Below are 24679 nucleotides of genomic sequence, written 5' to 3' on the forward strand. Positions count from 1 at the left end.
ACTATCTTTTCAACCTTGACTCCCAGGGCTTCCTCATTCCAGGGATGATCAAGGTAATTACTAGCAACTGTAAAGTGTGTGTGTGTGTGTGTGTGTGTGTGTGTGTGTGTATGTTAAGATTTTGTTTCTAAGTAATCTCTATACCCAACATGGGGCTCGAACCCAAGGCCCCAAGATCAAGAGTTGCAGGCTCCACTGACTGAGCCAGCCAGGTGCCCCAAATTCTGTGTGTTTTTATTCTTGTTTTTTTTTTTTAAAGATGTATGTATTTATTTGAGAGAGAGAGAAAAGGAGAGAGCATGCAGGAGTGGGGGGAGGAGAAGAGGGAGAGGAAGAGAGAAACTCAAGCAGACTCCTTACTAAGCACTGAGCCCGACATGGGGCTCGATCTCACAACCTTGAGATCAGGACCCGAGCCGAAACTGAGAGTCATTGGCCCAACCCACTGCACCATCAGGCACTCTGTGGGTGTGTTTTCAAGCATACCATACCCACTGTGTGTTTTGTTGGTCGCCACCAATCCATGACCGATACCACTATTACCACCTTCATTTCCTTCTCAGGAAACTTGGATGCATGACTTCTGGTTTTTAATTTGTAAAACTCACAAGGAAGAAAATCATACCCCATGTTAGTAGCAACACTAGAAAATGGGCACCCTATATTCTGCTAGTAGGAATGTAGATAGGCGCCAAGTCTTCTGGGGAGCAATTTGACAATATCTGCTAGCATTCTTTCAAATCTGCATCCCTTTATCCTAGCACTTCCTTTACTAGAAACGTATCCCAAGGACATAATTAAGGATGTGCACAGAGTTTCAGCCATGAGGATGTTCATTTAGAAGATGCTTATGATATTGAAAAATTGGAAACCACTTCAATATCCAAGAATAGAAAATTACTTAAATAAATTATGTTCCATTCATATGAGAGAATACTGTAAAGTCATTAAAGAGGGGTGTAGACGAATATTTAATGACAGGGAATACAGTTCATGATGCGTTTGTAAAAGTAGGTCACAGACAGTATGTAGTACATGAGTCCATTTCTGCTTTTTTAGAAAAGAAAGAGAACATATAGGATATATTTGTGTAGAAAAAAGAAGGGGGGAAGGGAGCACACCAAAATGTTAGTGCTAGTTACCTCTGGGGAGGGAGAATACCCAAGATTACCTCCATTTCTTAATTGTATTTTTACAATTCCCCCCTTGCTAAATGTCTTACAACCAGAGTGCATCACTTTGCATACGACAAAATTGTATTATATTCTAAAAAGGAGATTTGTCTCCTTGCTCCTTCCCTCTGAAGCGACATTTGTGGTCCTGCCTTTGTGCCCCTCTCCTTCCCAGATCCCTGTCCTCTCTATGCCCTGCAAACCCTGCCCATTCTGCAAGGCCTGGTCCTCCAGGAAGCCTGCCATGATTCCGGTGGGCTTCTGGGCTCCCGAGCTCACGCTCAGCTTTCTGTCCCACTTGCAGGGAATGGAAGTGTCATGGGACAAAGCATGCTGGGACGTGGATCATCAGCCTAGGAAGCTTAAAGCATCTCCCAAGCAACTGCTCAGTCCCTGGTCCTTTAAATAGATCTGGCTGCTTACACAGCAGGTAATTGGGTGCCTAAAAGCCCTTGTCTGAGTGCCAACTTCATCCCCTTCACCAGTACCCTGAGCTGCTCCCACACCACCCTATGGAATAGGTGTGAGAGATGAGAAAACTGAGTTTGGGCACAGGTAAGTCATAGTTCAAGGTCATTTCTGCAGCGTGTCAGAGAGGCCTGGGAACTCAGCTGTGAGCAGATGTTGGTCGGGGGGAGGCACTGGATGAATGAAAGGGTCACAAAAGGGAAGAGTCTGGCGTGAGTGAGGAATGGGGCTAGGGTCCCCACCGGCAAGGCAGAGACCTAGCACTGAGCTCCAATCAAGGCAGGAGACGTGAAAGCTGGGAACAGAAGCTTCCCAGGCTCCCGCCCACCCAGAAACACCACCCCCCTGTCTGGCACAGCACAACCGTTCCTAGTCATACCTGCCACTGTTCCCCTGGGTCTGCCGAGAAGGGTGGAGGTGGGGGGCTCAGGGCCTTCTCGTGTCTGGGGTGGGGGGGGCGAATAAGCTAGGGCTCTCACTGTGCACCTGCTAGAACATGAGCTGCCTCGAGTGGAGGCAATGCCTCACACCACTTCTCGGCCGTCGGGGGCACAACGTAAAACCCAGGTGACTGATCCTGGGTGCCTCAGGTGACATGATGAATCTGGGCCCCAAAGTTCTTGGCTCAGGTCCTGGCTCTGCCACTAACCGTCCCTGGGACTTTGGCATATCACTTTCCCTCCTGGTGCTATGATAGCTCCCCATGGGGCTGGGCACTGATGTGTGTGGGAAAGTGTTTTGAGAACTCCAGTCAAGAATAGCTAGTGTGACCGCTTTGGAAAACAGTCTGACGCTTCCTCAAACAGTGACACACAGAGTTCCCACATGACCCAGCAATGACACTCCTGGGTAGATACCCAAAGAAACGAACACGTGGGCGCCTGGGTGGCTCAGTCGGTGAAGCGTCTGCCTTCACCTCAGGTCATGATCCCAGGGTCCTGGGATCAAGCCCCGCATCGGGCTCCCTGCTCAGCTGGAGCCCGCTTCTCCCTCTGACTGCACCCCTCTCATGCTCTCTCTCTCTCTCTCTCTCTCTCTCACTCTCTCTCTCAAATAAATAAATAAAATCTTAAAAAAAAAAAGAATTCAACATGTACATTCGCACAAAAGCATGTATCTGAATGTTCATGACGGTATGCTCATAACAGCCCCAAAGCAGAAAGAACTCTAATGTCCATCAGCTGACGAACGAATGAACAAAATCTCTTTACCGGAGAAGAATACGATTCAGCCTTAACTCAAAGAATCAAGTACGGCTTCAGTGCTACAACATGGAANAATCAAGTACGGCTTCAGTGCTACAACATCACGCTCAGTGAAAGGAGCCAGGCACAAAAGGCCACACCTATATGTACGACGACGTGTCTACGAAATGTCCACAATAGGCAAACCCCTAGAGACGGAAAGTAGATTCGTGATTGGGGGGTGGGGAGCAGGGGAAGCTGGGAGAGTGACGGCTAAGGGGCACCGAGTTTCTTTGGGGTGATAAAAATGTTCTGGAAGTTGTGGTGATGGGTGCACAACCTTGTGAATATACTAAAACCCACTGAATTGTACACTTTAAAAGGGAGAACTGGATGGTATGAGAATTAAAAAAACAAAAACAGAAGAACAGCTAGCATTTACTCGGGGCTTATCCCTCCACGTTCTGTGCCAAGGTCGTCCTGTTTTACTTGATTTAATCCTCACACCAAGACTGTAAGGGAAGAACGCTCTTCTCCCTAACCCTGTAGACGAGGAAACAAAGCAGAGGGAGGTCGATAACTTGTCAGAGGTTGTGCAGTGCGGACGGCACGCGCCACCTCTGAGAGCCCACATGTGGCACTTTGTACCTCTTCACGTGACCAGTCTTACTGTCCATGGGGGCCTGGGGAGCAGATGTCTTCTCTGCTGACTCCCAGCTCAAGGCCTGGCTCACAGACATTTCCTGAATGGACGGAGCAGGGTGCTATCTTTGCCCTCTCGGCTGGTTTGCGAGAAATCGACTTTTCACAAACGCACAGCATCCGCTCTGAAATCTTAAGGCTGCCAGATCCCGCTTCATGCTCACCCTGAGGTTGCTGAGACAGAGGCAAGAACCACCTCAAATCGAGACAAAAGGCATTTGTGGTTTTGGAGGAAAGTCGTTAGAAGACACAGCCTGTCTTCCAAGGCCAAGGTTGCTCCAATTCCGTTTACTTAAAGTAGAGAGAAGACAATCCCTGCCCCAGAAGTCTGGGCCGGCTTGCAGGAAGGAGGGTTTTTTGCTGAGCATCTAGCTCTAACCGCAGGAGAGAGCAGACGGGAGACAGTGGGAGCCAAAGCAAACATTCTGAAGTCAGAGATAATGGGAGAAGGTAGGAGGAATGGGAACAGGTTTGGAGGCCAAGCAGGAAGCAGGTCTGAAAGGAAGGGTGGGAAGGCAGGAAGTTTTCTGCACTTTTATGAAAATATTGCCTTTCTGAGTTTTGGGGGGAGGCCTTTAGGAGCCTGGGCCTCCTGAGCTGGGGTCGGAACCACAGGCAGGTCCAGCTGAGACCACTCCCACAGCCTCTACCTGGGCCTCCCTGACTCCAGCCTTGCCCCCTCCCTGTCACCCCGCATTTGAGCCCAAGGTATCCTTCTAACACAGATTGCCCCATCGGTCCACTGCTCAAAACCCTTCCATGACTCCCCATTGCCTGTAAAGACCCGTCCATACAAGGCCTTTCAGGCTTGTGTGTCCGCATGCTGGCCCAATGTTCCTCTTTTCCACTTCCATTCCCACCTCGCTCTGTGGTGCCACCCTAGGATCTAGGGCACCAAACTTCTTGCTCATCCTTAAATGAACTCGGCCTTTTCCACTTTTTTGTATTTTCTCTTGCTCAGATATGTCTTGCCTCCTGAAATAGTTCCTTGAGGGACTCTTTTCTCCACTTCTCTGCGTCTCCCTCAGGGTCTAGCCCAGTGCTGGCCATGGACCAAAAGCTCAGTAATTGCTGCAAGAACTAACGAAGCCACCAGAACAGAACAGTGGATAACAGGATTCTGGACAATTAACCTGTCCTGTTGGCTCTTACGTAGCTTGATGCATTAGGTTGGGTACCCTAGCAAGCAGACCCTGAGAAAACGATTGGGGTCCAAATGGGGCGCTTGGGAGGTGAGCACCAGGATAGGGTGCTTTCATGAGCAGGCATCATTCCAAGCACCTTGGGCTCCGTCTCCCTGGGGACTTCTGGGAAATGGGGTGAAACATGGCTTAGCGTTGTTCACCCCAAGGGCCAAGAACGCTGGGGTATTTACCTGCCGTCTTCCATTTGTCTGGGGTGAGGGCACTTCCTGGCATTACTCCCGGGCTCCCATGGGCGGCTTCTGGAGTCACAGCTGCCCACCACAGGGCCCCACGGACAGGCTCCAGATGAGTGGGAGGGGATGGAGGGGACAGCCACAGGGCCTTCTAACCGTGCCAGTCTTCTCATATGTGGGCCCATTTCTCCAGTCTCTGTGCCTGGGCTTGTGCTGTTCCCATCGCTGGACTGCCCTCTTCTGGGCCTCTTCTCCCCCAGCAAGTGCGCTCCTGCACCTCCACAGCCCGGCCAGATGGTCTCTCCCCAGGAGGCTTCTTCTGAGCCATCCCGGAGGAGTCAGCGCCTCTCTCCTCCAGACTCCCACAGCACCGACCTTCTGTTATCACCCTGTACAGGGGTGGCCTGTGGTCCTGCCCCCCTGCCCCTCTGGACTGGGAACTACGCAAGGCCAGGGTCTCGTCTGTGCCCCTAGTACCCAGCAGTGAGTGAATAATCGAGGGAAGAAACAACAATAATATCAAACAGTTACTGGGTGCCTACTACGTGCCAGACTCAGATCTAAATTCTTCCCTCAGGATGACTTATTTAGTCTACACAGCCACCTACCCTAGGAGGTGCTGTTACCGTCACCATCTTACAGAGAAGGCGCCTAAATCACAGAGGACTTGAGGAACTCGCCCAGAGCCCCACAGCTCTGGGAGCCAAGCGAGGAATGACTGAGGGGCCTGTCCCCGGTCCGTCGGCCGCTCAACACCCACCAGGAGCAAGGCCAGGACTGGAGACTGGCAGTTGGCCCAGGGCTCCTGGAAGCTGCCCCAGGCTAAGAAAAGGTCTGCTGGGAGGATGGTGAGCAGGAAAACACATAGGACTGCAGAGAGGGGCCTGGAGCCGGGAAACTGGACCATGTCTTGAATGAGTGAACTGCAGAGGGACAGCATGTGGGGTCCCCTCAGGAGCAGCTGGGGTCAGGCTGTGAGGGAGTCAGGTCAGACGGCAGCGGCAACAAGGGCTGCTCGCAGCCACACAGCCCCCTCCAGGCTTCCAACGTCTTTCCTTCCCATGTGCTCCTCACCTCACCCCAACCCCGTTGACATGGAAGAGGCTAGGTTAGAGGATTCTGCCCAAGGTCACAGCCAGAGCTGGCACTTCAAATGAGGTGTGTCTGACTCTGCTCTTTCCACTGTCTCTTAGTTCTCTCAGAAATGATTTTGTGAGCTACCGAAATCCCAACTGTTTTGTGAAATTTTATTTGGCCTCTGGGGAGAGAAGTCACTGTGATCTACCAAGGGCAAAAGCACAGATGCAGGGAAAAAACTCAGCTCTTAAAATGCAAAGGCTTGACGGTGCTTTCTGGAGATTGCGCCGAGGGAAAGTCAACGGTAAAAGAGACATCCGTCCAGAAAGAATGAACATTTCATGGGAACCACAGGGCAGGTTTAGAGAAGACATTTTCCTAAGTAATAGAGTGAGCTTTGAGAAACAAAGTCGGCCTTTAAGAAATGCTAGAACTCTCTTTATTACATTAGAAAGCTTTGGGACCAGTAGGGAATCCACCATGAGTTAGGGTGGAAGGAGCATAACAAAAGCCAAAGGTGTTTAAAAATTAAACACCAAGAGTTGCAATTATTTTCTGTCTTTACAGAATTTTCCAAACCCACTCAATTTCTATAATATCACATGATCTGCATAACCTAATATGGCAGAAGAGTGGCCAGCATTACACTTTTTATTTTTAAAAATAGCTTTTTTGAGATGTGATTCGCATACCATACAGCTCACCCATTTAAAGTGTACAATCCATTGGTTTTCAGTATATTCACAGAGCTGTGCAAACATCACCACTATCGAATTCCAGAGCATTTTTGAAAATAAACCCTGCACCCATTAGCAGTCAATTCAAATTCCTTCTTTTCCCTAGTTCCTGACAACCACTAATCTATTTTCTGTCTCTCTGCATTTATGTATTCTAGATATTTCATATAAACGGAATACTATAATATGTGATGCTATGGGTAGAACTGTGTCCCCTCAAAATTTATATGTTGAAGTGTGAACCCCCAGCACCTCAGAATGTGACCTTATTTGGAAATAGGGTCCTTGCAGGTGCAATTAGTTAGGCTGAGGTCGTTAGCGTAGGCCTTAATCCAACACGACTGATGTCCTTATAAAAAGGGGAAATTTGGACATGGGGGAGCGCCACGTAAAGATGAGGGTAGGGGTCAGGGGATGCTTCTACAAGCCAAGGAATGCCAATGATTGCCAGCAAACCATCAGAAGCTAGGCAAGGGGCAGCCAACACGTTCTCCCTCACGGCCCTGAGAAGAAATCAACGCTGCTGACAACTTGATCTTGGACTTCCAGCCTCCAGAACCATGAGACAATACATTTCTGTTATCGAAGCCAGCCAGACTGTGGTTCTGTTTAGGGCAAACAAACACAAATGGCCTTTTGTGACTGGCTTCTTCCCATGTTGTAGTAGGTAATACTTTATTACCTTCTGACCACCAAAGAATACTCCACTATGTGGATTCTGTTGTAGACATACACCACATTTTATCTGTCCATTCATCAGTTGAGGGACTTTTGGGGGTCATTTCCTATTATGAAAAAAAATGCTGCTGTGAACATTCACGTACAAGTTTTTATGTGGACATCTATTTTCATTTCTCTTGGTTAAATACCTACCTTTCTGTTTTACAGGTATGGAAGCAGGCCCCATGAGGTGACTTGCCCAAAGTTACTAGCTGGAACATGGAGGAGCTGCCCCTCTAACCTGGATGTGTTTGAGTCCAAATCAGAGCTCTTTCAACTATATTAGGCTACACACACTCACGTTCGTGCAAAGACGTTCCTGCATAAATGCATTGTAGTGTACAAGGTGTATTTGTTTGAGCCCAGTGCTTTGACCAGCGTGCAGAAGTCCAGCAAAAGCAATCAAACAGACGTGGCATGATGCCGAGGGAGAGAAATGAGACTTCCAAAGAATAAATAAGGGAGAACATTGATTTGAATATCAACGAGGGTTAGACCAAAAAAACATTTAAGAGGGGTATGAAGAGATCGGTGAACAGCAAATGGCCCGAACTTGGCCTTCAGAAGCGTGCACACAACTTCTATTGATTGCGATGAGATTTCTGGAAACAAATGCACTTTACCAGAAGCATAGTACACAAGTCAAGGATGTTTATGTGAAGAGAGGCACGTTCGAAACCTGTTCTAACCATCCAGTTACCCACTGAGGGCGGGGGAAACTTTCGTAAGCGGAGACCCTGACGACGGGGTTAGTGCAGGAAGATTTGATTTCACTGCGTCGGTGAGTGAGCAGGATCAGAAGCTATTCTGAGCGGCCTCGAAGGAAAAGCGCCAGCAATCATAAATAAAGAAGTCAAGCATGTCCAGTGGCCATATCAAATATGACATCCCTGAAGAATGTGTGAACATGGTATCTTTCAAGCTGCTGTTTCTTTTTTAAAGAAAGAGAAAATACCTTGTCCCCGCAACAATAGCATTCACTACAATTGAAACCTAACAGAAGGTAAAGTAATTTGGGACAGAAAGAAAAAAAAAAGTCGCTTTTATAGAAGTGCAAGATTCAGCCGTGCAGGCAACAAGTATTATTTTTGACACTCCATGCCTGTCATTCTGTCCCTACTGTTCTCTAGTCCCTTATCCTGCTTCATTTTCCCCCTTACTTCCTTACTGCTACCTGAACAGATATAAGTATATTGTTGACTCGCTTATTGCCTGTGATGGTGAATTTCACGTGTCAGCCTGAAAGGGGCTATAACGGGGCTAGACATTTGGTCAAACATTCTTCCGGGTGTGTCTGTGAGAGTGTTTTTGGATGAGAGTAGCATTTGAATCGATAGACGGAGTAAAGCAGATTGCTCTCCCTAATGCCGGTGGCCCGCATCCAATCATTAAAGAGCTGAGTCGAACTAAAGGACTGAAGAAGAGAGAACTTTTTCTTCCTGGCTGTTGAGCTGGGACATTGGATTCCTCCTGCCCTCAAACTGTAGCTGGCCCCATGGGCTTTCCTGCTCTTCAGGTCTTTGGACTCAAGCTGGGATTGTATCACTGGCTTTCCTGGGTTTCCAGCTTGCCAAACGCAGATCCTGGGACTTCTTAGCCTCCATAAGTGCATGAGCTAATTCCTTAGAATAAATCTCTTGATATAGATACACAGATACAGATATAGATATAAATATCGGTATAGATAGATCCTGTTGGTTCTGTTTCTCTGGAGAACTCTGACACATTGCCCATCTCCCTACTGAAGTGCAAGCTCTCCCACTCACCTCGCTTCCTGATGATGCCTCCAGCCTCCTACGTTGTCTGTCTGGTTCTCCTTTCGCCTCTTCCTGTACCATTTCCCACAAACGGGGCATGTCATTCTCCTGCTTAAAGTCTGAAAGGCTTCCTGTGGGGTATAGAGGGTCGTATGGTGAGAGACATTCAGGCTCCCTGTTCTTGGGCACCTGACAGCAGGCAACCACAGATGGACCCCCTCTCTGACTTAGGTGATCTCACTTGTCTCCAGGTCACCTCCTGTCTCAGGCCTGCTCACTCCCCTGATTTCAGCATCACCCCCTTGGCTGAGAGATCCCGGTAGCCATCTTGGAGTACCCGTCAGCAGAGCTGGACTCCCTGTCCTCTTTCCTCCTCACCTTCCTCCACGAATTCCTACCAGTTCACCATCAGACTCAGGCTCACCATGGGCAAATCGGCCCTGTCCCCACCGCCCAGTGACAAGCTCAGGCATGCACTCAGCTCGTGGGCTGGCACACTGCAGGCACTCAAAGCCTGGTAGTACTTAATTTTCTTAATAACAGCTTTGTTGAGATTGTAATTCTCATACCTTAAAATTCACCCCCTTTATAGCATACAATTTGGTGATCTCTTCAGAGTCGTGCAACCATCACTATTATCTATTTTCAAAACATTTTCATCACCCCTGCAAAAACCCTGTACCCATCAGCAGTCTCTCCCTTGCCACCCTTCCCCCCAATCCCTGGTAACCATGGCTTGGCTTTCTGTCTCTAAGATTTGCCTATTCTGGACTTTTCATAGAAAGAGAATCATACAGCGTGTGGTCTTTCATGTCTGGCTTCAGTAGCACCGTGTTGTCAAGGTTCATCTGTGTTCTTGCATGTTATCAGTCATTCATTCCCTTTCATTGCCAAATGATATTCCATCCCATTCCATATGTCACATGTTGTGTGTCCATTCCTCATTTGATGGATGTTTGGGTTGTTTCTGTTTTGGGGCTGTTATGAAAAATGCTTCTGTGAATATTCATGCGCAAGCATCTGTGTGGACACACATGTGGACATGGGTATAAACTAGTAAAGGAACTGCTGAGTCATATGGCAACTGTGTATTTAACTATCCAAGGAAATGCCAAACTTCAAAAGTGGTTGTAGCATTTTACATTCCCACCAGCAACGTGGGAGGGTTCTAATTTCTTCACATTCTCAACACTTGGCATTTGCTGCCTTCTTTGTTTCAGCCATCCTGGTTGGGGGAACACTTAATATTAACTGTCGGGTCTGCTATAAATTCTGGGTTCAAGAGTCCACCCAGCTTCCCTGTGGCCCAGCCTTCACCATCCTGGCCCATCTTAGTCCCTAGACCTTGTACTTTGCTTCCACCTGGAATCCCATGTCCTTTCCCTGATTCCATCCCTCGCCTTCCTGTATATCCAGACTCCTTTGTCTCTTTGGGCCCTTCTCATTGTCCCACTCCAAACCAGACAAACGTCTAGAACCAGGCCACCTGCACGAAGAACATGGCTGCTCTCTGGGGCCTCAGGCTTGACGACAGAGTCCAGCCCCCACTGAGCCCAAGCACCCTTTGGGTACTGTCCTTTTAGATACCGCGAAGGAAGGAGGAATTAGCTCTGATTTGGGTTGTTTCAAAAAACAGCTAATGATGCATGGTGATGATGATAATACTGGGCAACATTTATTCACTCAGTGCTTCCCATGGGCCTGGCACTGTGCTAAGCACTTACGCACGTGCCCTTTGTTAACTTCTACAGCAATCTCATGAGGGAAACACAGTTATTCCCATTTTACCGATGAGGGAATTCTATAGAAAGGACAAGTCACTAGCTCAAGACACACAGCATGCAAACCTTGGATTATAAATCCTGGATTATCTGAGGCAGAATCCAAATGTGTAATTGGTATGCAGGGTTTCCCTCTGCTTCTGAGCTGGGGTAGGTACAGTTCTGAACCCCACTTCTCGATACCATAATCTGTATTAGTCTCCTATTACTGCTGTAACAAGTTAACACAAACAGAGGCTTAAAACAACACAGATTTATTATCTTATAGTTCTGGAGGTCAGAGTCTCCCCTGGGCCTTAGCAAGCTAAAATAAAGATGTCAGCAGGGCCTCATTCTTTCTTGGAGGCTCTGGGGGAAAATCCACTTTCTCATCTTCTCCAGCCTCTAGAGTATTCCTCTGCCCATGGCTCTTTCCTCCATCTTTAAAGCCAGCAATGGCTGCTTGAGTCTTTCTCCCATGTTTCACTTTGACCTTCTCTGACACCTCTTTTGTTCATTTATAATGACCCTTCTGGTTCCATTGGGTGCACCCAGATAATTGGGAATAGTCTCTCTTAAAATCAGTTGATTAGCAAACTTAATTCCATCTACTACCTGAATTCTCCACTGCCATGTAACGTAATATATTCACTGGTTCCAGAATGAGGACATTAACGTCTTTGGAGGCCATTATTCTGCTTACTACAGGGAGCTCAGGGTGTGGGTAGGGTGACAGGCATAGGTATAAATCTTTTCAGATGAGGGGCCTCTTAGTAGAAGGAGAATGTGCTGAGTTCCCATGGCCGCCATCAAAGCTACCCTAGCTAATAATTTCACCTGTTTTTCTCCAGGACTTTTACACCACCTTATTCTTTAAACAGTCTTGCCAAAGACAACTTACAACAAAATCCGTGTTTTGCCTCCTCTCCCCCACTGGTTGATATCCAGCACATAAGAGATTTTGGTGATTGCCTCCCCGTTGGTGAGCGACATGGGGAGGGACTCTGGGGACAGCCCCTGTACCTGACAGAGATGTCTATGAAGTCTGGATTCTTTCATATTTGTGAGTAGAAGGTATAGATTCATGTCAGGATAAACAACTCTGAGTTCAGGGCAAAGATACAGTGGAAAGCTGACAGGTGCCCCCTGTCATTAGATGTTGTTACAATTTGGAGGGGGAGCTGAGTTTTGGGGAGGAGGGATTATGAACAGTTGGAAAGGAGAAGTTCTGTTCTTTGTCTTTTGTTATTAACAACCTCTCTAGGATGACCACTTTGGATCTGAACCAGAGAAGTGCTGGGACTCTCAGACTATAGGTCTCTTTTTCATTCAGCTCACCCTAGGACCAAAAAGGGCCAAAGCTACCAAGTGGGGCTCCGGATTCACAGGCTCCACAACCCTTTACAAATGTGGTAAGTGTCCCGATACATGCAACAACATGCACGAACCTTAAAACATGCCAAGTGAAAGAAGCCAGTCACAAAAAGCCAATTAGTGTATGATTCCGTTTAAGCGAAACCTACAGAATAAGGGAATCTGTAGAGACAGGATTCCTGATTGCAGGGGCTGGAGGAGTTGAGGGAAAATGGCAAGGGACTGCTAATGGGCACAGGGTTTCTTTGGGGGGTGGGTTGAAAAATATTCTGAAATTGGATAGTGGCGATGGCCGCACAGCTCTGAATATACCACTGAATTGTATACTTCAAAAGAGTGAATTTTGTGCTGTATGAATTATATCTTACTAAAACTGTTACTTTCAAAAATGGGATAAGTATAAAAGGCACTTGGGGACACAGAAAAGGTATCTTAGTCAAGGATGGGCTTTGGAAAGGCTCTTTAGCATAGACGATACTATGGCCATAGCTGGAAGAGGAGTGTCAGGGGATGGAAGATGGGAAGGGCATTGCACGCAGAGGGAACAGCATGGATAAAGCCATGCTAGGGTGAATAAGCATGGCATTCCCAGAGCTCTCCTGCAAAGGCCAGTCTGCCCAGATCCGAGGCTTGATAGATGATTGTGGTAGATAGATGAATGGATAGATGGATGGACAGGTGGATGGATGGACAGGGGCCACACAGGGACACATAATCCAGTGATCTTATCCCACACTTATCTCAGTCCTTATGGAGCACTTCCTGGATGTTGGGTCATGTTAGGAATTTAGGGAATGTCAGAGAAGACATTCCCCTCAGGGAGTTTGCAGTCTATTTGGAGAGAAAGTCCCAAGGGCAGAGCAAAGGGGCCAGTTGTGGAGTCCTAGGGGACTTCAGAGGAGAGGGACCAATGTTACATTTAAGAGAAGAACAGAGGGACCAGAGAAGGAAGCAGAGTCAGAGAGGTAGAACAGGATGCAGCCTGGGGTACCCTCATCCTAACTCTGCAGGGAGAAAAGCAGCCAGGGAACAGACTGTCAGGACAGCTACAGGGAAGCGTGCTGTTCAGGGGAGAGCCCCAGCCTGGGATTTGGGAGACCTGGGTGCTTGTCCCCTTTCTTTGAATTCCTGTGTGACCATAGGTTAGTCACTAACCCTCTCTGTGCTCTACTTCCTCGTCTATATGTTGATGAATGTGACCTAGAAAGCTTCAAAGGCCCTTCCACGAGACTGAGTCAGTGGAGTTTGAGCCTTTAACAAAGCAAGGGCAGAAACACCATTTCAGGTGGATGCCAGGCAGTGTGCTAGAGGAAAGAACATAATCCCTGGAGTTAGACAGCCCTGGATTCTCACCCAGCTGCACCCTTACTAAACCCCATGTCTTGTGCAAGTGCCTTAACTTCCCTCATTTGCAAAATAAGATTATTAACGCTCATTTCACAGAGTTGTGAGAATTGGCATCTATTTAAAAATATATGTACTGTTTCTGAAGCACTTAATACGTCAAGTTTTGAAAATGTTAATTCCTGTCCCCTGATTTTAGTTTTGTTTAGTGCACGCAGTTTAGGTCTTAGTCCCTTTTCCCCCAGGGAAGCTGCAGCAGGAGGGCTGGGCGGCAGCAGTCGGATGAATGCTATATAACCCCGGTCCCTTTGGCCATAGTTGATTGGACCAGAAGTGGTCACCTGACCCAAACTGGGCCAGACTGAATTTAGAATTGGGGCAGACACCAGTCAGACTCTGCTGGGTGCTCCAGACGGCAAGTGATGCATTTGAGGGTCAAGTTTGCTTGAGGAAACCGAGGGAGGGAGAGAATGAGGGAGAATGGGAGGGAGGGAGAGAATGAGGGAGAATGGGAGGGAGGGAGGGAGGGAGGGAGGAAAGAAGGAAGGGTTCCTTTATCAGGCCTTGCTTTAATTTGGCCAGCTACTAATCAAGGACTTGGTCACCTCTGATGAGATATATCCCTGAACTGTCCAGGTTGAAGGCAGGTGACATCCTGACTGATGTCACCACGTCACAGCAGGGTCCTTCCTGTACTCTGCCCCTGACAGGGACCCCTCTGGGGAAGAGAGGGTTCAAAAGCAGGCAAGAGGAAGGCCCCTGCTGAGATGCGCTGACACTGGCCAGAAATCACTTCCTCCTGGGGGGCCAGGGATTAAAGGGGGTGTGTGGCTGCTTTAAGGAATAGAGATAACTGATTCCTGTTTAGGCCTCCCATTAAGGATACCTGTGAGGATAAGGAAGCCAGGAATCTAAGCCACCTGACTACGTTCTGTGGCGAGGAACACACTTCAGGGTACTGTGTTGTTCCAGTGTCCAGACTTTGGGGTACCATCTGCCAAACCTGTTCTTTGTCCTAGGGCCCCTCCATTGGCTCCTTGGCCTGGGCCATCCCATGCCTTCCCCCGCCCACAAACGTCTCTCCATACCTTCATCTCATCTTCTGGCTGCCACCGCCACTTCTTCCTGATTCTTGGCTCCTTCTCTGTGTCTCTTGGCTTCTGCCCTTTCAAAAAACAGAGCCCTGCCCACTCTCAAGCCCTGAGAGAGAGAGAGAGAGACTATGTTGGCTCCATCGGTCACTGTTCTCTGTGCCTCAGACTGGTCTTCTGCCGTCCCGCCTCCAAAGCCCTGGCCCGGCCGTGGGGGGATGGGAGGGGCTACATTTATGTCAGGTGCAAACCTTAATCCAGTATGCAAGGGGTGGGTCACACAGGTAGCTTTATTCTAGAAGGAACGGTGGGCATGGAAACTCTCAGAGCATAATACATCTCTCTCCAGGTTAGATGGAGAAGGAGCAAACAAGATTGTGGAGGTGGACACACTTTTGAAAAGCATAATGGGCTGTACTGGCACAAAATATTAATTATTGATGACATTAACAAGGCCATTAGGTCACTATTTGTAGAAGTTTTGCTTCCCTGGAACTTGTTGGCCAAGGGCCATGGTTACCAATGGCCATGGTCCTTGATTCCCAAACCCTCTCTGGGGAAGTTGCTGGGACACCCGGCCCCTTCCCGCCTTCTCCCATTAGTGCTGCTTCATCTAGAATCCTCCTTACCTGCCTTCCTACTTCCCTGCTGCTGCTCTGGCGCTCAGGGCTCACAGATCTCCTTCAGGCTCCCAGGGGGTCCCCAGGTGCTTTCACTTTAGAGCTACTTCCACTGAGGACTTCGAAAATTCCAGCTGGCTGGGGAATCAGCTTCCTAGTCTTTTCAGCCCTGCCCACAGGGACTTGGCGGGAGGAGGTGTGGCTGTCCTAAAGCCCCCTAGTTCACATATTCTAGCCCTTTGGACTGAAGACCTCTGCCTCTGTCAAGATCCTGAATTCCAGAGAAGGGACTTGGGCTGATTCAGCTTGGGTCAGAGGTCCATGCCGGGACCATCTGCTAGAGCCAAGGGCCACGTGGTACAAACACACCTCTGTGGGGAAAGAGTGGGCAACAGCAGAGAGGGTTGTTGAGAGCCAAGCAGACACACTAATGGTACCAACTACGGGTCCTCCACACCAAGGAAACTGCGTGCATCAGAGGCCGTGCTGTGCCACCAGATGGCCCCCAGCATTTGGACCAGCGACCCACGCTGGAGTCCATTCACCTGATACCCTGCTTCCCTGTGGGGCTTCCTGCCCACCTCTGGTCCTCAGAGGCCGCCTTTCCTCTCTCCCCTTTTCACTTATTTATTCATTCCTTTTATTTATATTTTATCTTTTTAAAAAAATTTTTTATTTTTATTTGAGAGAGAGAAAGAGTGAGAGAGAGCATGGGGGGGATGGGCAGAGGGAGAAGCAGACTCCCTGCTGAGCAGGGAGCCTGATGTGAGGCTTGATCCCAGGACCCTGAGATTTATCTTTTTTAAAGATTTGATTTATTTTTTTATATATTTTTAAAAGATTTTATTTATTTATTTGACAGAGAGAGACAGCCAGCGAAAGAGGGAACACAAGCAGGGGGAGTGGGAGAGGAAGAAGCAGGCTCCCAGCGGAAGAGCCTGACGTGGGACTCGATCCCAAAACGCCTGGATCATGCCCGGAGCTGAAGGCAGATGCTTAACTAGACTGCGCCACCCAGGCGCCCCTGATTTATTTTTTTGAGAGAGAGAGAGGACGAGCCAGGACGAGGGGCAGAGGAGAGGGAGAAGCCGGCTTCCCACTGAGCATGGAGCCCCACGTGGGGCTCAGTCATAACCTGAGCTGAAGGCAGATGCTTAACTAATTGAGCCACCCAGGTGCCCCTCCCCTCTCCCCTTTTTTGAGAATTTTTCCTTTATGCTGCAGGGCTGGACTCTCAGGCCCAAAATTCCCTTCACTTACTGTGGAATCTGAGGAATGAAGGGTGGGGAGGGGGTAGCTTATCAGAGAGTTGGCCCTAGTATCCCTGAGTTCCCAGGCTGAGATGCAGCTCAGGCCCCTCTTCTCCTACTTCCCTTTTTTGGTAATAGCTTTACTGAGATATATTTCACACAATACACACACACAATACAATTCAATGTTTTTTTGTGTGTATTCCCAACAATCAAGTTTCAACACCTGCCCCCCCAATCCCCATTAGTGTCATTCCTTTTTCCCCTTAATACCTCCCCCCAGCTGTAGGCAACCCTCCTCTACGTTCTGTCTCTATATATTTGCCTCTGCTGGACATTTCATTCAAGTGGAATCACATAATACATGATGTTTTATGATTGACTTCTTTCACTTAAGATTTTCAAGGTTCTGGCCAACAGACAGATGGAGAGATGTTCAACATCACTCATCATCAGGGAAATGCCATAAGTTATCACCTCGCACCTGTCCGAATGGCTAAAATCAAAAACACAAGAAACAACAAGTGGTGGCGAGAATGTGGAGAAAAAGGAATCCTTGTGCACTGCTGGTGGGATTGCACACTGGGGCAGCCATCGTGGAAGACAATATGGAGGGCCCTCAAAAAATTAAAAATAGAACTACCATATGATCCAGTAATTCCACTAGAGGGAGATTTACCCAAAGAATATGAAAACACTAATTTGAAAAGATATATGCACCCCTTTGTTTATTCCAGCATATTTACAATAGACAAACTGTGGAAGCAACCCAAGTGTGCACTGATAGACGGATGGATAAAGACATGGTGTGTATATACATGTATGTATATACATGTGTACACACATACACACACACACACACACACATTGGAATATTGCTCAGCCATAAAAAATGAAATCTTGCCATTTGCAGCAACATGGATGGATCTAGAAGGTGAAATAAGTGAAAGAAGTCAGAGAAAGACAAATACCATATGATCTCACTCATATGTGGAATTTAAGAAACAAAACAAAGGGAAAAAAAGGCAAACAATGAGAAACCACAGATTTTTAACTATAGAGAACAAACTGATGGTTACCAGAGGGGAGGTGGGTGGGGAACAGGTGAAATAGGTGAAGGGGCTTAAGAGCACACCTGAAACTAATGTAACACTATACATTAATTACACTGGAATGTAAAAAACAAATCAGTTTTTTAAAAAACTAATTTTACTAAAACAGGAAGCAAGCCAATTTGACCTGTGGGCCTTAGTTTGCCAATCCCTAATAGTCCTTCTGGCCTTAAAATATAAAAGGTTTGATGATCTGAAAGAAAGAAAGAAAGAAAGAAAGAAAGAAAGAAAGAAAGAAAGAAAGAAAGAAAGAAAGAAAGAAAGAAAGAAAGAAAAAAAGAAGAAAAAAGGAAGGAAGGAAACAGATTTTCGAGTTTCAGCCCTGTGACAACAGGAACCAGGGCTTCATTTTCTCTCATGGTGGAATCATGTTCTGTTGCATGGATGCACTACATTTTATTTATCCATTCGTCAGTTGATGGACATTTGGGTTATTCCTACTTTGGGGCAATTATGACTAATGCCGCTATGAAGATTCATGTACAAGTTTTTGTGCGGACATGTGTCTTCATTTCTCCTGGGTTTATAGCCAAGAGTGGAATTGCTGGGTCATACAGTAGCTCTGTGTTCAACTTTTTGAGGACCTGCCAGACTGTTTTCCAAAGCGGCAGTGCCATTTTGCATTCCCATCAGTAGAGTATGAGGGCTCCAAGTTCTCTACACCTTCACTCAGACTTGTGATCATTTGTCTTCTTGATTATAGCCCTGAGTTCTTACTGCCCATCCTTGAAGTCCTCCCTCAGAGGCTCCCTCTTCAGTGCTCCCTTCCTTACTCCCTGGCTTCTCTTCTTGGAGCTCCCCACGTCCCCATCATGATTCCATGGAATGGGGCATTTATAATTCAAATGATGCCATACACGGGACTCATGGGGGTGGGTACAGAGCCAGAACCAGCTCCCCTCTGGCATGTGGTGTGAACTGAAAAAGATTAAGGAAAGCCCAAGCAACACCAGATTTCTGGAAGCTGCTGTCACAGGTGGAAGTTTGGAAGTTTCCATCAGAGATGCTCCTCTGGGACAAGAGGCTAGCCCTGAGCTTATTCAGGGCTTGGCTGGTTTGTAAAACAGAAATTCACTTAACTCCACGTTAGAGATGCAGGGTGTACGTGTGCACGTGCGTGCGTGTATTTGGCATTCATTCCCCATTGGTCTGAAAAGAATACTTTGAATTTTTTTTTTTTTAACCATTCGTCACCTCTCAGTCTATTTGGTTGAGGTGGGCCCGACGGTAATCCTCAGATCCAGAGGTAATGGGCTCACTGTTTGGCCAATCACAACAAATGGTTCAGGGTGGTCATGTGACCTGATCTGAGCCAATGAACATCAGCTCTGGGACCTTATCCTAGAAGAGCCAGCAAAAACGCTGGTTAGCAAAGCTAAAAAACAAAAAGCAGATCTGCAGACAGAAAGCAGAAATGGGAGACTGTGTGGCCTGAGAGACAGAGAGAGAAATGGAGTCAGAGGCAGCCTTTCCATTCCCCTGATTTCTGGTTATAATTCCTGCAGGGGATTCTGTGATATGCTCCCTTATTTTGTAATATACCCCATTTGTAGTTGACATTCGAGATTCAAGAATCTTTCGTCAAGGTTCATTTGATTTTACATGACAGAAGCTCAAATCAAACCGGCTTAAACAAGAAAAGGGGGATTTCTGGGCTCGTGATGGGAAAACTCAGACTGAATCCACGCGTGGTAGGATATAGGAGCTCAAATGACATCACTGAGAAGCTTTTTGTTTATGTTGGCTTCATTCTTAGGTTTTCCCAGGAGTTAGAAAAAATGGTCGCACCAACTCCAGGCTGTGTACGAACCCCTGAAAAAGGGCACCTCTTTCCCAATAATTCAGTGAAGTCGAGCTGATTCCTGAGAGGGCCAAGATCTGCCACTGCTGGTCACAGCTGTATATTTTCAGCCCGATGGGGAAGCCAGGTACGGGGAGAGAGAAAGAGGAAGGGAGGGCATACATTTGTTTAGTATTTACCAATGTGAGGTCACTGTTAGGCCCACTCACAGCCTCAGCTGATGCCTTTCAAAGGAGCATCAATCCTGTTTAAAGAACAAGACTTTCTGTGCTTAAATATGTTAAGATGTGCGGTATTTGAGATAACGCCGAGGAGGTTGAATTGTTCTGCATAGGAGAATAAGAAGAGAGTTTGGAGGGGTTAATAGTAATAATAGTAATAACATCCTTGAGCCAACACTATGCTAAGCGCTTCCCATGGATTGCTTTATGAAATCCTCACCATAAATTGTATTATCTTCAACTTGTATAATCCTCATAAAAGATAAGCTTGAGGTTCAGAGAGGTTAGGTAATTCTCCTTTGATCACACAGCTGATAAGATGCAGAGCCAAGCTCACAGAGCCAGGCCCTTGCACTATTTTGCTTTTCAGGAAAGAGAGAAGCAAATAAGGAACATAGGGAGCCAGGACAAGGCTGGGGAACTGAGTGAGGTCAAAGGGCCCACGAAACTTCCCAGCGGTGGGGTGACCCAAGAACTTTTAAGAACAGGATGTCCAATGTTGTGTTTGAAGTTGATTAAATTGTAGCACTTGAAACCATCCCCCCAACTTCCCTAAATCTCCCTCGGCCTGCCTGCGTTCCACACACACATAAATGCCTTCCTCGGTGGGTGTCTGGTGGACAGAGCGGAAGGTGTCCGCTGAACTCCCCATCTCCGCCAGAGCTGTGTGAAAACGAAACAGCAGGCCTGGGGCAGCAGCCCAGTCCAGACACTAAACGCATTGAGCAGAAGCCACAGCTCTGATGTAGAGGGGAGTGTGAAAAAGCAAACCATTCCAGAACCCTCCAAAGGATATTAAGGATATTTTTGCATTTCCACAGGCTGTGGAATATGGATTTGAACTGATATTTTTGAAACCGTCCGGGGCTGGCGGCCCCAGCTGACGAATGGGTCGCCTACAGATGGCCGGCGATGGAGGCTAGGGGAGGCTGCGGACCCTGAGAGTAGCAGCTTCCGTCTGTATCCCCTTGGCTGCAGGCGGGCTGGGGCAGGAAGATCCGGAGGCCAGTTTGCGGTGCCCGGGGTGGGCATATGTGACCCACTGGTCCTTGGGGCTCGGTCTCAGACGTGGAGCCTAAACCCCCTTGTCAGAACAGGGCATGAGGACAGACGCAGATGAGCCTAGAAGGGCGAGAGCTCGAGCTCTGCTGCCTGGGGCGGGAAGGGTCCCCCGGGCCTGGCACGCGCTGCATCTGCAGACGGGCCCCAACTGGCTCCTGCTCTAAGGAGAGGAGAAGACAGGGGCAGGGAGCCAGGCAGAACTTGGCGAGAGGCTCCGGAGAGGGAATGAGACCAGGCTGGTAAACTGATGAGGAGAAAGTCTGGAACGCTGGGCCCGAGGGGGAGGGCAGGGCTGGCTGGCCTGGGGGAGCTGCCTCAGCAGCCGCCCAGAGCGGTAGCCCAGGCTGGAGGTGGGGGAAGGCAGGAAGTGGGGGGGTGAACTTGTCCCACTGCCCACCTGGGCAGACGCAGGCCATTCGGTTTCCCAGAGCCGCAGAGATGCACCTTGGCGGCTGCTAGAGAGGGTCTGGCCCAGAGGGTGGCCAGGGTCTGGCAGCCGCCAGCTCTTATGCGAGTTCCTGCGGCCCTTCCTCCCATTTTCAAAAGCTGGCTTCCCCAAGGCTCCCTTCTGGCTGCCTCTTCTCCTGCTCTCCTTTTTACACCGAGGCCTGTGGCATCCCCTCTCCCCGATGACTCTGGGATTCCTGTCTTCTACCCTCGTTCTCTCCTGAGAGCCCCTGACCTCTTACCCTTCAAGAGCTTCATGAGCCAGCGGGGGGGTGCCAGCAGGAACCCGAGGTCTCCAGGTCTCCGTGCCTTGTACTGGGGATCTCTTCCTCCTTCTGCATCGCCCCGTGAGCAGTCTCTGAGACCTCCCCAGCCACGCTATAGCAATAGTGGGCTAACTGAGGGCCAGAGACGCGCTCCCAGCTGGAAGGTCGTTTGCATGACCCCCGCCGCCTCCGACCTGCCCCACTTGGCCCACTTAGTGTGAAGGGATCCCGAGATTCGGGTCTGACCTTGGAGGAAGCCAACCTAGGGAGGGCTCGGAGTGAGGTTGGGGCAGAAGCCCAGCCATGTTTCCTGTACATACGGCTCCCCCCAGACCTTGTGGGGGGGGGGTGAGCGCAGAGGCAGGTGTGAGACCTTCCTGGTCTCCCTGCCTAGTTCATTCAACAACACCTCAGTCCGTCCTTGTGCCTAATCCTCTTCGTCCTTTCAAATCCAAAAAGGGGTTTTTGGGTTCCCTTTGTCAACAGCTTATTAAAGACTTTCAGCTTGTTAGGTTACAGTTACAATTTATTTTTCTAACAATGACGAACCACGGGGCCCCGTGAACCCTCCTAGCAGTTGGCAGACACGCACTTTCCACAGCACTTTGGTCCAGTTTCTGACTTGTAGGCACTTTTGGTTATAAAAGCAGTTTCATTCTGCCTAAGACCTGGTCATTTTAAAACTTCAGGCTCAGATTTGATCCCAAACTTCCTTCTTCCTCCACAAGGTGAAGCTCGAAGTGTGTGTGTGTGTGTGTGTGTGTGTGTGTGTGTGTGCGCACGCGTACATGAGTGCATGCACTTAGGGGAGTGCTGGGAAGGGCAGCGTGGTCTCTGTCACACACACACACACACACACGCACAAGCCCCTTCTCTGGGCTCACCCCTAGGGTTGGGTTTGGGGGAGAATGAAGTGGGAAGCAGCTGCCCCTCTAGCGACACGTGGCCGGGCAGTGGTGCCCTTGTGAGTCACGGCCGCAGTGGACTTAGCTCAAAGCCTACGGTTCTGGTGATAATGGGAGGGGGCCCCCAAAGATCCCACTGACCAGGGACTGAATTCCTGGACCCTCCCCCAGGCACTAGTGGTCCCTCTCCGGACAAAACTGCGCCTCCCAGTTAACCTCAGCCACATGCCCCGGTGCTGAGAGGGCGCCAGCGCGCCCGCAGCCCCCTTGGCCCTCCACGGACTCTCCTAGCTCAGTCCCTGGCCTCTCAGGAACCAGACCCCAAAGGGCTTCCCCTGACCCTGGGCCTCCATGTCCCACGCTGGTGGCCCAGAGGCAGGTAGCAGCCCATGACTAAGCAGATATCCAACCAGGGAACGATGTGTCCGTTCCCCCTTGCCGCAGTCACCCCCCAAACTTTGCAAGCAGCTCCCTGGGGCTCCCATTTCTCAGAGAGGGGACAGGAACCACCGCAGGCCCCTCTTTTTCTCTGTCGGTCCCGAGGGGCAGGGATGAGATATTTGTGATTGTTCATTTCCCTCAAAAGCCTTATTTCTCCAGGCTCTAACACCTGCCAAACCAGTTTGCTCCACCCCCACCCGGGGTGGGAGGGAGCACAGAGTCGCAGAGTGGCCCTCTCCTTGGTGATCTTGCATTGTTTGGTGACCTCTGGAGCAAAGATTCCCATCAGGACCTCCCACCGTGTCGGCATGTCTGCCTGGCAGACAGTGTGCTCCCAGACTCCAGGTCAGGCACCCAGAAGCCTGGGAGTCCTCCTCAATGCCTTCCTCTTCTTTTCCTGCCCCACCGTATCTGCTCGGTCATCAGGCTCCCTTCTGTGCTCCCAGTTCAGTGGAGTGGGGCCTTCCTCTCTCACCTGGACATCGGCACCCCCTCACTGGTTTCCCTGTCTTCCTAAAACTCCTGAAATGTTAGTCTTTGGTATGTCCCTCCCCCCAACATTCTCTGATGGCTCCCTAACACCAGGAGAAGATTCCAGCTCCATAGTTCTGCATTCTGGGTCTCTCTCAATTTGAACTCCCGCCTCCTCTCCAGCTAAGTACTCCCTGTACCCATTGCTGAGTACCTGGTGGCAAATAGGTTTCCTCCAGAGCATAGCTTGACAACTGGAAGTGACTGGCCCCAGCATTGAGTTGAGGGCCAGCAAGTTGAATCCGTGGGAAGGAGAGTGCTGTGATCGATTAGTGATGCCTGCTATGGGCCCAGGGATGGCAGAGCTGCAAGTTTTTGACACTCTATTCTACTTGTACCAAATTGTCCATCTTTTCCCACCCGGAGTCCACCCTGGGCTCTCCTTCCACCCCTTCTCCATGGTCCAGGTACCAGGTTATTGCCACCATAAACTCCCCACTTACCCCAAACTTGCCACATCCTTGCACATGGCATTACCCTCGCCGACGCTCCCTTCTACCTGTCCTCCCCCTGTCAAGTCTCTCCTCACTTGTCCATCCTTCTACTGAACTGGGGTGAACTTGAACTTGTATCTCAGCTTGCTTGGGTTGACACTGCGCTCCCAGCAGAATTGCTAAGAGCACCCCTTGGCTTTCACACACGTCCCAGTTTGGGATACGAATCGTATACACCCACCCAGTCTCCAGCACGTGTGCTGCCAAGGGTGCTCAGGTCCGTGGTAGGTTTATCTGTCCATGTCCAGCGCAGTGTCCGGCACAGATAGGGACCGTGGGGCAGAGCAGATTGAACGTGGAGGAAGAAAGAGAGAAAGCAGACAGAAGGGGGAGAGGTGGCTGGTGTCAGCTGGCAATCAAGTGTGGGCCCCTTGGCCCGAGGGCATCCGGGAAGCAGCCAGGGCTTTGGGGGTGCTTCCAAACAGCCCTGCAGCTCAGGTCTCCGAGGGGAGGGCTGTGACAGAGACACCCGTGGTAGGAGACTATAAAAGTCCCGAGGAAGGCCCAGATACTGCCAGCCCACCAGTCATCGGAAAGTAAGAGATCTAAAAATACAGCCGGCAGACAGAGAGGAAGTGGGCACAGCGAGGGGGAGGCTGAGGCGCCGCCACGGGCCTGCCTGCAGGCTCCTCTCTGCCCGGGCCCGGAGGGGGTCCTCCAAGAGCCTGGGGGCTGCAGGGCTGTCCAGCTGGCCGTGACACCCGCTCCCAACGCTCCTCCTTCCCTGGACCCTTCCCCCCCCCACCGACACTTCTTCCAGAAGTT

The sequence above is a fragment of the Ailuropoda melanoleuca genome, chromosome 7 (assembly GCF_002007445.2).
Source record: "Ailuropoda melanoleuca isolate Jingjing chromosome 7, ASM200744v2, whole genome shotgun sequence".
In the NCBI taxonomy this organism is placed as follows: Eukaryota; Metazoa; Chordata; class Mammalia; order Carnivora; family Ursidae; genus Ailuropoda; species Ailuropoda melanoleuca.